The sequence below is a fragment of the Drosophila simulans genome, chromosome X (assembly GCF_016746395.2).
Source record: "Drosophila simulans strain w501 chromosome X, Prin_Dsim_3.1, whole genome shotgun sequence".
Classification (NCBI taxonomy): Eukaryota; Metazoa; Arthropoda; class Insecta; order Diptera; family Drosophilidae; genus Drosophila; species Drosophila simulans.
Genome location: NC_052525.2, coordinates 21,814,028 through 21,826,806, shown reverse-complemented (window position 1 = coordinate 21,826,806; position 12,779 = coordinate 21,814,028). Strand labels below are relative to the sequence as shown.

Here is a 12,779-nt window from a genome sequence, read left to right as displayed (position 1 = left end):
ATTTACATGGTAGCCAATCCAAAAAATATGAAAATAAAAATCGCTGAGAGGAACAAACGAACAATGGAATAAACAAGAAGCTTACTTTATCGTCCCCTCACATTCCGTCTATAAATAAATTAGCATGGCAAACAAGTTGGCACAGTGTTGGTGTGCGGCGTGTTACGGCTAAAAAGCTGTTTCCGCAATGAGCTTGTTTCCTGTCCGCAGGGACATGGCTCCTGCTACTGGGATGCTGCTGCTCCTGTCATTGACAAGTTGGCTATTAAAGCTAAATGTGCTACCCAACACTGGACTCACTGCCCACTGGTCGCCGAAATGGAAGGCGTGGCAGCAAAAAGCAAAAACAACAAAAAGAGGACGGGAAAAAATCTAATTTCCTGTGAACAACATAAAGTAAATGTTTCAAAACTGACGCCCAAGGATGGTGCAGCAAACAGGGGGAAACGATTGTAGTGATGCAGGGTTTTGGGAAAACCCCCTGGCCATGTGTGTGTGTGACAACATGTCCGTGGTAACAAATGCGCTACTTCGGCCCGCCATTTGCCATTTTTTGGTAACGAAGCGCAGGATAGGAACAGGGTCCTCTGACATAAGTTATGAGGACGGCCTTTCGCTGAGCGCAGCAGCGCCACCCACAACCCAGTACACTCGCAGAACTTAACCCTCCAAAGCAAATTCGAGCTCTCCAAGAATAACTAGTACCTCCCTATATTGTCTATATTCTCTAGACCTTCTGGCTCCTGTGATTTTTGCATTCATACATACCGATGGACGGACATTGCCTGATCAAATTGTTTTTTCTTACAATGATGCATACCTACATGGTGGAACTAGCCTTATTTCTCCTGTTAAATACTTTTCAATGTTTAATATATACCAGTTATGTAAAAAACCTTAAACAACTTAAAAAACTTACAGTGTACTGATTCTCAGGCTCCCCTTTCCCAACAATCCACTGTAAGTGGCATGAAACATGTGACCGAAGCGAAAAATGGGTGGGCTGACCCCCTGTCGTCTGCAGACGAAACCGCAGCACCAAGCTGCCTTCCTAAAAAAAAAAACTGTGAAGGAACAAAAATTAAAGAGATCATCCCCCTCCCCCACAAAGCAAGGGATAAACTGGCATCCACAGTGCTTAGGCTATTTGGCCGCAGAAACAATTGAAACTGGAGAATACTTAACACTGCCCATGTATAAACTTAATAAGTGTTATACCAATTGGTGAAGAAAGCATGCAACAGATATATTTACATATTCCGATAAACACTTTAGGATAAATTGTGCTTATAACCGGTTGGAGTTAAGCTTGGGTGTCAATATTAAGACCCCTCGATTTTTTATAGAATTAAGCAAAAGAAAGAAAAAATAAATTTGCTTTCCAAATAGCGACTTATTTATTTTTTTATTACCCATTCAGCAGCCTTTGCGCCAGGACTCAAGCAGTTAATTGGCAAGTCTGCAGCTAAGGAGGCACCAATAAAATATTTACACAGCATTTACCTTATTGACAAATCCGGTTGCAAAGCCAGCGAAATTATTCGTAATTATTCGAAATTATTCTTCACGCTTAGCCTCGATCGTTTGAAGGAGTGGAGGACGTGAGGACCGCACACCATTAGAGGACGGAAAAGGTGAAAGGCAACTCCCAAAGGACATTAGCACGCTGGCGTGTGTGTGGAAATTGGCTAAAACGAATTTACACAAATTTATCAACGTGGCCAACTGAAAGCCAACGAAGCGAGTCCGCCACGAACTCGGCTCCACGTTCACGTATACGTCCACACACACAACCAGAGCGAAAAGAAAGTGTCAAACGGAAGACACCCTCCCACACATAACACACACACTCTCACGCAGCCAACCACACAACGCCAGAGCGGAAATGAATCATTTCATTAGAGTTGGCAACGCCTACGACATGAGACACAAGAGCATTAGGCGCCACGGTCAAAGCGTGTGTGCGGGGACCCACAGCGAACGACCCAAGAAATTGCCAAGTAAAATGTGTTTGACTCTTAACGTAGGTCGCTTGACCGGCCAAAAAACGAATGGGAATTCACCCAACTTGTGCCAGGTGAGCTGGCTGAACACTTAACACGTGTAGGGCGAAGCACCGATGCGGAAACCAGGCCAACGCTGGAGCAAAAGACCACCCAGTCCAGGATGAATTTTGAGCACCAAAAGTTTAAAAGCAGCTGGAGCGTGGAAAAATCAATGGCCGAAACACCCACCTTCAATCTTAATCATAATCGCAATCCTTGAGGCCACAGGAGAAAACCCAAAGGAAAGCTTTGCCTAATTCTTCGAACGAAATATGCTTACCCAAACGCATTGTCAACAGCCGCATTTTAAATTTGCAAAAATATTCAGGTAAATACAGAAAAAACTGTCTGCAATATGAAACAGGCGGCAGTCAAAAAATTTTGGTGCGATTCTACAAGATTCAAGTACACTTAAAAAAATCCAGGTCAAAATGTTTTCTATATCGTATTGATAAGTGGCACCAAAAATCGTAGGCTATTTGTTGAAATCAATTATTCAATTATTTTAAAATACGCTTTTTTATTTATTTACATATAACATTTATTTGATAGCGGCTCAGAAAAGGTAAAAATATAAATGTATACTTTAAATTGAAATCAAAATTTACGATTAAGGAGCATAAAGCTTAGTGCATATTTTAATAGTGTATGTATTTTTCGCATTCTCTATTAATTGAGGCTTCCCCAGCTCGGCAGACTATATATTTTTAATTTATATTCAAATGCAATTTCCCCATCCCAGAAGAGCTAACGAATGCCTTGATGTCTGCAATTTATTTAAGAAAATTTTCATTTCCAAAGGGTAAGCTTTCGTAGTTTTCAGCAATTTTCCTGAGATTAGATGGTAAGCCCAACTGCAATGCCTGCAAAGTTTTTCTATTGTATGTTCAGGCTGCATCATCATAAGGAATATCAACATCCTCATCATCAGCATCGTAATCCCAACCTCTGGCGGTTTTTTGTTAATCAAATTGGCTTTTGGCTTGGCTTAACTGGCTTGATCCCTTGGGCGGATGATGGGGCGTATGCGTAATATTCACTTTTATGGCCCAATCACAAACATTGTGTTGCTTCTTTTGTGATCGGTTCAATCCATGCGTGTGTGTATTAAATACAATTGACTTCTTTTGATGCGTTTACGCGATAAAGACTCCAAAAATGCTTTTATGGTTATTCATACCTGCCATACCACCAAGAAAGCTATTCGGCCTCCAAAACCCGATACCACCCATTTTCAATTTGCCCCCTTTGGATTACCCTTTTCCGCACACATGAATACAAGGCAGATGACTAGCGTGTTGTTTTCTCCAACATGTTTGCATACTCGTATTTCTTATCAGAGTTTTTGCAAATTCAACATTTTCGTCCAACGTTTGGGCACGGAATTTTCGGGATACAACTTTTTGTCGAACGTTTTATATGTGCCTTTATTTACATATTGATTAACATCCTCCATTTCGTCAACTTTGTAAATAAGCTGCAGTTTTTGGTAGGGTGCTGCAGTTGTTCTTTTGAATTGGGCTGTATAAACCATGTGATATTCAAATGCTTGCTTGATTAAAATTCTTCAGTAGGTTAATAGGAAGAAGAATTACTTGTGCCTCCAAACACTTAATATTTATATTTCTAAATAGTAGTAAATACTTAAAGAGGCAACTCAGATTTTTTAGAGTATACTAGATTTGTGAAAAAGTATGTAACAGGCAGAAGGAAACGTTTCCGACCATATGAAGTATATATATTATTGATGATGATCAATAGCCGAGTCCATCTAGTCATGTCCGTGTGAAAGAGCGATTGAAATGCATTTATTGAAATTTGTGGGCGGAAGAGTGGGATGCGTAAGAACAGCTTTCTAACATTCCAATCTCTCTTCCAGAAAGCTCGACGTTCATTTGGACAGATGACCTATTATTTGTACTATTTTCATTTGTGAAACAACAATTTTGCATAACAAATAAGAAAACAAAGAAAGAACAGCATATTATAAATTTAAAAATTTAATGTCTGAATCATAACATGTTTATGTTTAAATCATAACAGCGCACTTCATTTTAAGCAGTTGATTCTTAAAGATAAAATCCCTAAATATAGGATTGCATTGCAATAGTAGCTCCCTTGCTGCATAGGCAATGATTGCGTTTCTATATGAATTATGCAGCGCAACAGGACCAAAAATCTGTTGGTAGGGGCGGAGCGGGGCTGTAGTTACTAAATCCTGCTAGAGCTGGCTACGAAACATCTTTCAATATAAATTTCAACGGCTTGTCAAGCTGTTTCCTGCAAAATGCCGCTGGCAACTGTAATGGCTTCGTTGGTCCTTCGTCCTGGGGCCGCCTGCCTGCTCCTTGATTCTGCAATCCTCCGACCAGAGGAGTCCAGTGTCCTGAGTACGGCTTTTGCAGGCGTTGTTGTCCTCGTCGTCGTCTCTATTACATTACTGATTGTTTTCGTATGTGTGTCCTGCCATTTTGACCAGCCCGCCCCATCCTATCTCCCACTCGTCCGACTTTCAGTCGTAATTCTGCAATATTTTGCTCTTCTTTTCCCATCAATCCCTTGCTGCGCGCGTGTGTGTGTGTGTCCATGTGTGTTATTCCAACTGTCGTTTACCATTCATTCTGGATAAATACAAAATGAAGATGATCCTTCGGGAGCTTTAGTTATTCAATTTGAAATGTAGTAAATTTAATCTAGCAAACAACCGTCGCGTCCTGCTTTCTCTCTGTGAAATTCCCAATATTACCTTGGCCTTCCACTGACCCGAGTATACCTATAAACGCATTTAAACTTTTGGACCATGGCAACTATTTACTGTTCGGGCACAAATGAAAACTGGCAGACACATTTTAAAGCGATTGGCGCTTTTGGCGTGCGACGAATTTTGTGGTGGTATACAAATTGAAAGGTAATGGTACAATTTTTAAAAATGCAAAAATTACATGGGGACCTGAACAAATTTTGCTTCAAATACGCGTCGAATTTCATTAGCTTGGTAGTTTTTCCATTAAGGGAAAAGGGTACGCTAGATTTGTTTAAAAGTATGCAACAGGTAGAAGATGTCGTTTTCGACAGTGTCGAATTGACACTATGAAGTATGTACATATGCATATTCGTGATCCCAAGATCAGTGCATCTGTCTGTCAGTATGAAAGTCTATATCTCGGAACTATAGAATTAAAAGGTTAATAAAAGCATGCAGATAATAGTTACCACAAACCTTTCAAACATAGTTTGCAAAAACGTTTCGGTTCTTTGACATTTCATATTCGATCACGTACTGAAATTACTTATTTTCAAAGTGAAATTAGTTCGAAGCACCCCATTCAATTTCGTAAAACGTTCAGATTCCGTTTTAATATTTTCGCAGTGCTAAAACTGATAATACTTCTTCTACGTGTGTCATTTCCTTTAGCTGCGCCCCACTACATGGTGTTTGTTTGTTGGCCTTCTAATTTTTTTCTTCACAGTATGCTTGTGTGCCAAATCCCCGCTGAAGCTTCGAAATTCGAAATCTATTTACTTTTCCGTGTCTCCGGCTCGGTGTCCTGCTGACAGGCTCAGTCACACAATCGGACAGTTGGCATTTTTATGCGACTCCCTCCTGTCCACACTCTTTCGCTCAGTCGCAGTGTTGGTGAGTTGGTGAGTTTCCTTCTGGCTGTTTCTCATTGGCACCCATGACAGTGTGTGTGTGCAGGCTGGCTTGTTTACCCGTTTGAGTCGAAAGCCTGGCACTGCAGCCAGTACACAGAAAGGAATTGGGTTTAAGTGTTTCTAATGTAATTAAATTGCTAAGAAACGGTGTCCAACTCGTCAGGAGCTCGATCATTTCGAAAATATAGACAAAATATTTATTGACCCAAACAGAATGTATACTGAATATTACAAAAACCAACTTACTATTCCAAGTTGAAATGGAAAATCGTTGCATACTAAGCCAAAGTCTTTCCATAAATAACGAAGACCGCTCTTTAAAGCTATTAAAAATCAGATTGACTTTGCCAGTTTCAACATTTCTTTTTGGTGTTGGCCTTCCACATTTAGCCACCTCTTTCCGGCATGTTTGTTTGCTCATCTTGTTGCCTACAGCTGCCTATTTATCTTTTCTACATCCACTATTTGGCTTTGGGTTTCCCTCGAGCTGTTTTACCCACCTTGCCATTTCCCGACATCTCTTGCTGCCGCCTCTTTGGTATTGCTGAATTATCTTTCAAATGGCATATTTATAGGATTTCGTTCGCTTTCCTCGAGATCAATGCGCACTGCCCTGTATGTCTATATATAGATATATAAATCGGAATCTGGAGAAGAAGGCACACAGTTTATTGGCAGTGGCTCAGTGCGCCCGATGCGCATTTCCTCAATCAGCTCGTCAGCCGTACAGCATCGGTAAACAGTTAAACAAACCCGGCCAAAGGGACACATTCGGTGGCCAAAAAGCCCGTTGTTGAATTCCGGGCCAGGGAGCGGGACCAGGAACTTGGCTAGGACGCCGGCCAAGTAACGAAACTGGGTTACCCCTGGCCGCACAGTGGCAAAAATGATTGGAGGGTGTGAACTTGAACTTCTCTGGGAGTATCTTGTTTCTTGGTTGGCATATCATATCGTTTATAGATGAAGACGTTTAATTTATATGGTTGTAGGAAAACTCACTCATTTGTTTAGAACATTTCCATCGAAATCTAAAAACAAGCTAAGTGTCGAATTCATTTAACTTGCCCAATATGCTTTGTCGCCTTCATTTTCGCTTTTTAACCCACTGTTCCAAACCGACTTTCAGCCACTTTGTCTGTCTGCCCTGCCGGCTTCAATACACAAACTTTTACTTAACCATTTCGAACACAGTAAATTCATTTTCTCAATTGCCTCTCGCCGGTGTCGCTATCGCTGGAGATTCACTTGCTTTTTCCTTCTCGTCCATATTTTATTTGTGTTTATTTGTATGCATGTGTAAATATTTTATTTTCCCTTGATTTTTATTATATTTGTACGACTCTGTCCGGCCTGCTGAATTGCAATTCCCATTGACCTCACACTCAGTGTTTTGTGTTTTATGGCGAGAAATCAAAGCGTCATACGGGGCGAATGAGGAATGCCGCGTTGGCGGCATTTAATCAGCTAAAAGAGGGGGAAAGTAAAATGATGCTTTCGATTGTCGCCGCTTGCATGATTCTTCCGTTAAGCTATAACGGAAAATTCAATTTCCCACGTCCCCAAAGCCACTCCGCTTTCAGGCGTGGAATCACTACCGCAATCCGCACACAAAACGAGGTAATGGGTATGGGTCGGCCAAGCCGGTGGAAATGCTAATTGGTAATCCATACCCGCCAAATCGGAATGCGAATGCGAATGTAAATGCGAATACGGGAATCGAAAATGTCACGAGCTTTGCGGAGGGAAGGGCGGAAATATTCGTATTTTCTGGCAGCTCGACATTTCTGATGCGAGCACTCAAAAGCATTCGACCAGATACTAATGCTTTACATCGCTTATAATGGGTTCATCATTGGAAAAGATGGATAATAATCTAACAGCTTAGTGCACTGCGTTCACTTTTGTCCAGGAAATATAATTTGGACACTACTTTAATTCGCTAGTATCTTGTATTAGTTGTAGATAAGGCCACTACTGAAACTTATTGTATATAATGTTTGGCCATTACAATGCTTTTCCTATTTCACATGCTCTGAATATAAAAAGGTCACTTTATTTCCATTTTAAATGAGTTTTGATGTAGGAGACTGTAGATTAATCACCCTACAAATACGAGTATGAACGACTTACAAATTTAATTTTATTTTATTTAACAAAGTTAAGTCTAGTATACAATACTTAACCTAATAAATTTAATGAGTACTAGCTAGGGGGGCCTTTGACTTCAGACTTGTGGGTTATTACTTTATATAATAAACTGAGATTTTTGAACATATTTGTTAATTTTTGAGATATTTTCACAAGAGGGACTACTTAAACAATTCGAAAAACTATGTGCACCAAATAGAAGAGATCTAATTGAGTGCAAATCGCAGGCGTCAATATATGTGATCAACGACGAGCTCACTCGTCCCCGCATAGTTGGCACGTTGGTCGCGCTGTTCTCGTCAGTATCTGTTGTGAGTGGATTACCCACCGTGGGTATCCCTTCGGCTGAATCTACTCCTGTTACGCACTTTTACTAAGCAATCTACTGAATCATTCATCGGATCATCATTCATCTGCCCCGTTCTCATGCCAAGTTAATAGCAACTTCTGACCAAACGCATTAAATCAGTACTCGCTTATAAGCTCGGATGCGGTGAAACATCTTTTAATTTAACGCCGACTTTTTATTATCATTACTATGCGGGATTTATTAACTTGAGGAGTACTCGGAAGAAATGACCAAAGAACCCACACCCATAATTAAGGAAACGAGCAGAAGGTGGCTAAGAAATTATCTATCCCGCTCGTGCAAATCTTAGTGGATGCGGACTTTGCTTTTCGGAGGACCACCATGAATTATTTATTTGTGCGGACATGAATTATTGTTATGAAGTTTATTGCAAACAAATTGCGTCCTGGGACAGTGGAAATCAATAGCAAATAAATAAAAGAACCAACAGTTTTTGTGGCTTTCACTGAAACAACAGTAGCTAGGGTGGTTTGATGGGTATTCCCCGCCTGGGTGCTTTGGCGGTTCGGGAGTTATAGGATGGTCAAGATACGTATACGGGCGTGTCCTGGCCGATGAGAGTTATGTTTGAGCAGACAACAATGGCAGATGATATAAACGTAGCCCCTCTCCGCACCTTAATCCCCACGGCGTTTTGTGGGCAAAGCCATCAACAGCATGCACAGGATATGGCTGAGCGCTGCGGGCGATTCATGAAATTTAATGAAGCAGGGCGTGGAGAGGGCTCTGGCTGTTCGGCGACCCGGAGAGTTCGAAGTAACCACCAGTTTGCCATTGGTGCTCCACTCGCGGCGATACACGGTGGGAAAAAGGGAGTAATATGCTTATAAACAATTGGGAAATTTAGGGATTTTGCGAGATATGTCACTCGCTTTATATAAAGTGGCAGGCAGATACTTTGTGAATTCTGAAACCTACATATAACATCAATTACAATATAATGGCATTATAATATCATTAATCAATTTGACTTAAAATTACTAGAGAAAGTTTCGCTCAGTACAATGCTCCTACCAAGCAACTGATATGGATGAGATGTGTTTTTGAAGTTGGGTTTTTAATTAAAATAAATATTTAATTAAAATTGTAATTAGAAATTAGTTGCGGGCAATAAGTCAATGCGATGAAAGCGAAAATTGTGAAAAGGACATGGATCAGCTGTCCATTGTCTATTGTATCTGACGGAGTAATCTAATCTGTATCTGTATCTGAATCCGTATCCCTATCCGAAACTCGCTGGCCGCCATCGATGGCTGCAAAAAGGCAGCGCATCAATTTCTGATTAAAAGGGATACACACTGCTGGATACTCCGCTGAGCAGCTGCGGGGACAGCCAAGAAGACGATGATGACGGTGGCGACGACGGTGGAAACACAGTCTCGCAGATACAAGGACATTAAGGATATGAAAAGCAACCGCAACGCACCGAAGCCAGTGGCAAGTAACGGGGGGAACACCGACGCCGACTCAGGACACAGGAGCGGGCCAACGTATTCGATTTCAATAACATTAAGTTGCAATTTCATTTCGCCCTTTTGGCGCATTTAACGAAAGCGGAAGTGAGCCAGAGTCAAGGACGAACCCAAACGACGAAGAATTCAAGGAAGTGGATCGCAGGAGAGAAGTCTGCGGGTAACTAGTAGCAGGACTAATTGCGGGGATTTTTTCTCTTAGATTTTGGGGGCTACTCATTGTACAGTTACATCCCGGACAGCTTTAAGTAAATTGTCAAAGAAAAGTCATTTAATATAATTTAAAAGTCTCATGTTTTACAGCAAGGCATGCCAACTCCATCCGGCCATGTCCGTAATTTCATCTGTCTGTTTGCCCGTAACTTTCGGTTTCAATGCCTCATTTTTTCGTAAACCACGCCGGCAACCGAACTTAATGATAAAGTCTGTTTAGCGCTTACTTATATATACTATATATAAATACTCATCAATGTGCAAAAATTGTTTAAATCGCAACAGTAGATATTTAATTAGAGGTTACAAAAGGGGAACTCATACTAGATATTACGCTGGATTCAACAGGACGAAGCTTATATAACCATTTAGTTACACTCGTACGATATAGCAAAAAAAGGTAAAATCATTGTATCCCTGCAGTGGTATAATACAACGAAACTAAATAAATGCTCGAGTTTCCCGACTATCAGATACCTGCTAGTGGGAATGCGAACACGAATTTAATTTTTTTGGGGAATAAAATGAGACAACATTTAATATTTGTTTAAAATTTATTTACTATTGACTTGCAATTGCTTTCGTGAACTTACCTATTTACTCTCCGGTTTATGTATTGCCAGTTAACCTGTAAGAATGCAGAAAACAAAAGCAAATCAATTTCCCAGCTGATGAAATACAGCTAACTAATGTTAATTTCAGTTCGAAAGAAGCTAAGAAATGTAAAGTGCAGATATTGCATGTAGAGCGTCAGGATAAGAAGACAGGATAACGCTGATGAATGCCTGCCAGGGCACAATAAGTGAGAATGAAAAACTGACGGGTAGACTGACAGGTGGGCGTGGAAAGTGGGAAAATGGTTTGTGGACCTGACAGCAATAGCAGTTTCAACTGAATTTTAATGTATTTGCAGCAAGGCAACTCGAAGTATCTGTATCAGTGGTGATAGGCGTGGCAGTGGGCGTCGGGCGCCGTTACAACAGCAACATCAGGGTAAGCTTACGAGGTTTTTCATTGCAACGGACGGTGTTTGCCCCAATCGCAAATGGCGTTCGATACAAATGCAAATGAGGAACGAAATCTATAGGAAACTGAAGAAATTCGTTTTCGATTCTGCACTCAACATTAATTTTTGTTAATGGAAAGTGCTTATCAAGCACAGTCTATACTTTAAAAATAATAATATGTTCCGATACATGGGCAAGTGGTACCGTGAGTATTTGCGCTAATTACAAAGTAACTTTGAGCAGGCATATTAAAGATCTTGAGTACCTAAGTATGAGATTACTAATCCGAGACCGATCAAAATAGCTGTATCTCTTTTTCATAAAGTTATGAAATATCAATAATGCGTCAAGTCTATAATTGACTACTTTGCATTTATTATTCTATTCAAATGGTGACAGGAGTGTACAACGTGACAGGAGTGTACATACGATGCTATTAGTCCACTGCATTCCAAAATGACCAAATGTTTCGACATCTGACGCAAGAAACAATAAGTGTCTAGCATTTTGTGGCATTTTTTTTTTTGATGATGGAAGCTTGTGTCTGGAGCTTCTTCAAAAAGTGAACACAACTACAACGCTTTGGTGTTACCAAACCTAAACAGTTTCTTTTGGGTTTACACAAAAGCAGACGAAATACCAATGATGGTCATTTTTGGTGGGGTTGTTGAGCATGTGGAAGGTCCGTACGATATAGCAGATGATATGCTACAGAAGAAGAAGTTCAACGATTTCTAAAAGAAATGTATATGATATGCTGACAACGGTTTGACAGCTCCTGGGTCTCGATTTTTGATAGACAAGCAGAGAAATCGCCACATAAGTTAGTTCTAGGTCAATTTAAAAAAACAGATTTTCGATCTTTAAACGACCTAAAGGCGCAGAGCGCATATAAGGGCAGTACAGGACAGTACGTGTAGTTTATTGCAACAGTAACACAGAACTTTAGGATAAAAGTAATCAGACATTTTGAAATCTGCTTCGTTCATAAGCTTGCTTAAATTGTAAACTTTACAAAATAGAGGCGGATAATATAAGAGTGGGAATGCATTTGGGCATGCTAATGTGATTAATAAACAGATAATACACATATGTGTTTAAAATTAGTTAATCAGATTTCTGTAGTTAAATTCAACTTATGAAGCTGGATGGCGCATATCGATAATGATAATACGATTATTACGATATACGATAACCAGTTTCCTGCCTTCCCTTGGAAACCCTTTGTTCATTAAATTAAGTGCATTAAATGCAACCACTACATCCTGTTGTCGTTGTCGTCAGATTTCCGATTGCTGCAATCGGATGAACAGTCGTCGTCAGGGGGCCTTAAATGGGGGTAGGGAAATGGGAAACGTAGTCGGGAAGGGAGGACAGAAAATGGAGCTGGGTACTGATTGGGTTAGATGGTGACACGCTAGCGGCGCTGGGCATAGATAAATCGTTGGTAGATTTTATATAATCTAATAAAAAATTGATGGGTTTGGAGTGCGGCGCTGCGAGCTGGCAATAAATAGCAACAGACGGGTTGCCTCTGGTTTTAAGGATCCCCCGATCCCGATGCCAATCTCTGCCATCTCCCTCCCTTTTTTCAACTTTAAGGGATGCATGCGAAGCGATGCCAATCCGTTGAAAAGCGCTTGCCAATAAATGATGAGACATCGACGACGACGGCAAGGCAGCAGGAAAACTCGGGTCAGGTGGCAGGGAACGGGGGGTTTAAGGAGCGCATTAGCTGGTCCTTTCCCCATACTTGTTTGTGCAGCGCTGAGCTTAATGAAATGAGTTTGTCGAACTTATTGCTCACTGAGGCATGCAACATGCCATGCCTGCCTTTTCTTCTTTTCGAGTTTTCCGCTTTTCCAGG

The 12,779-nt window shown here is 40.7% G+C and overlaps 1 protein-coding gene across 4 annotated transcripts in view; it reads right to left on the bottom strand.

The window, feature by feature from the left end:
• LOC27209109 (chaoptin) overlaps positions 1-12,779 on the bottom strand; it is a 205,707-nt gene that overhangs the window by 97,541 nt on the left and 95,387 nt on the right. For all 4 annotated transcript variants that reach the window (XM_016174293.3, XM_016174294.3, XM_039297059.2 and 1 more), the window contains one exon: positions 10,499-10,533. The gene's annotated coding sequence lies outside the window, so the exon portion shown is untranslated. The remainder of the gene's footprint in view (positions 1-10,498; positions 10,534-12,779) is intronic.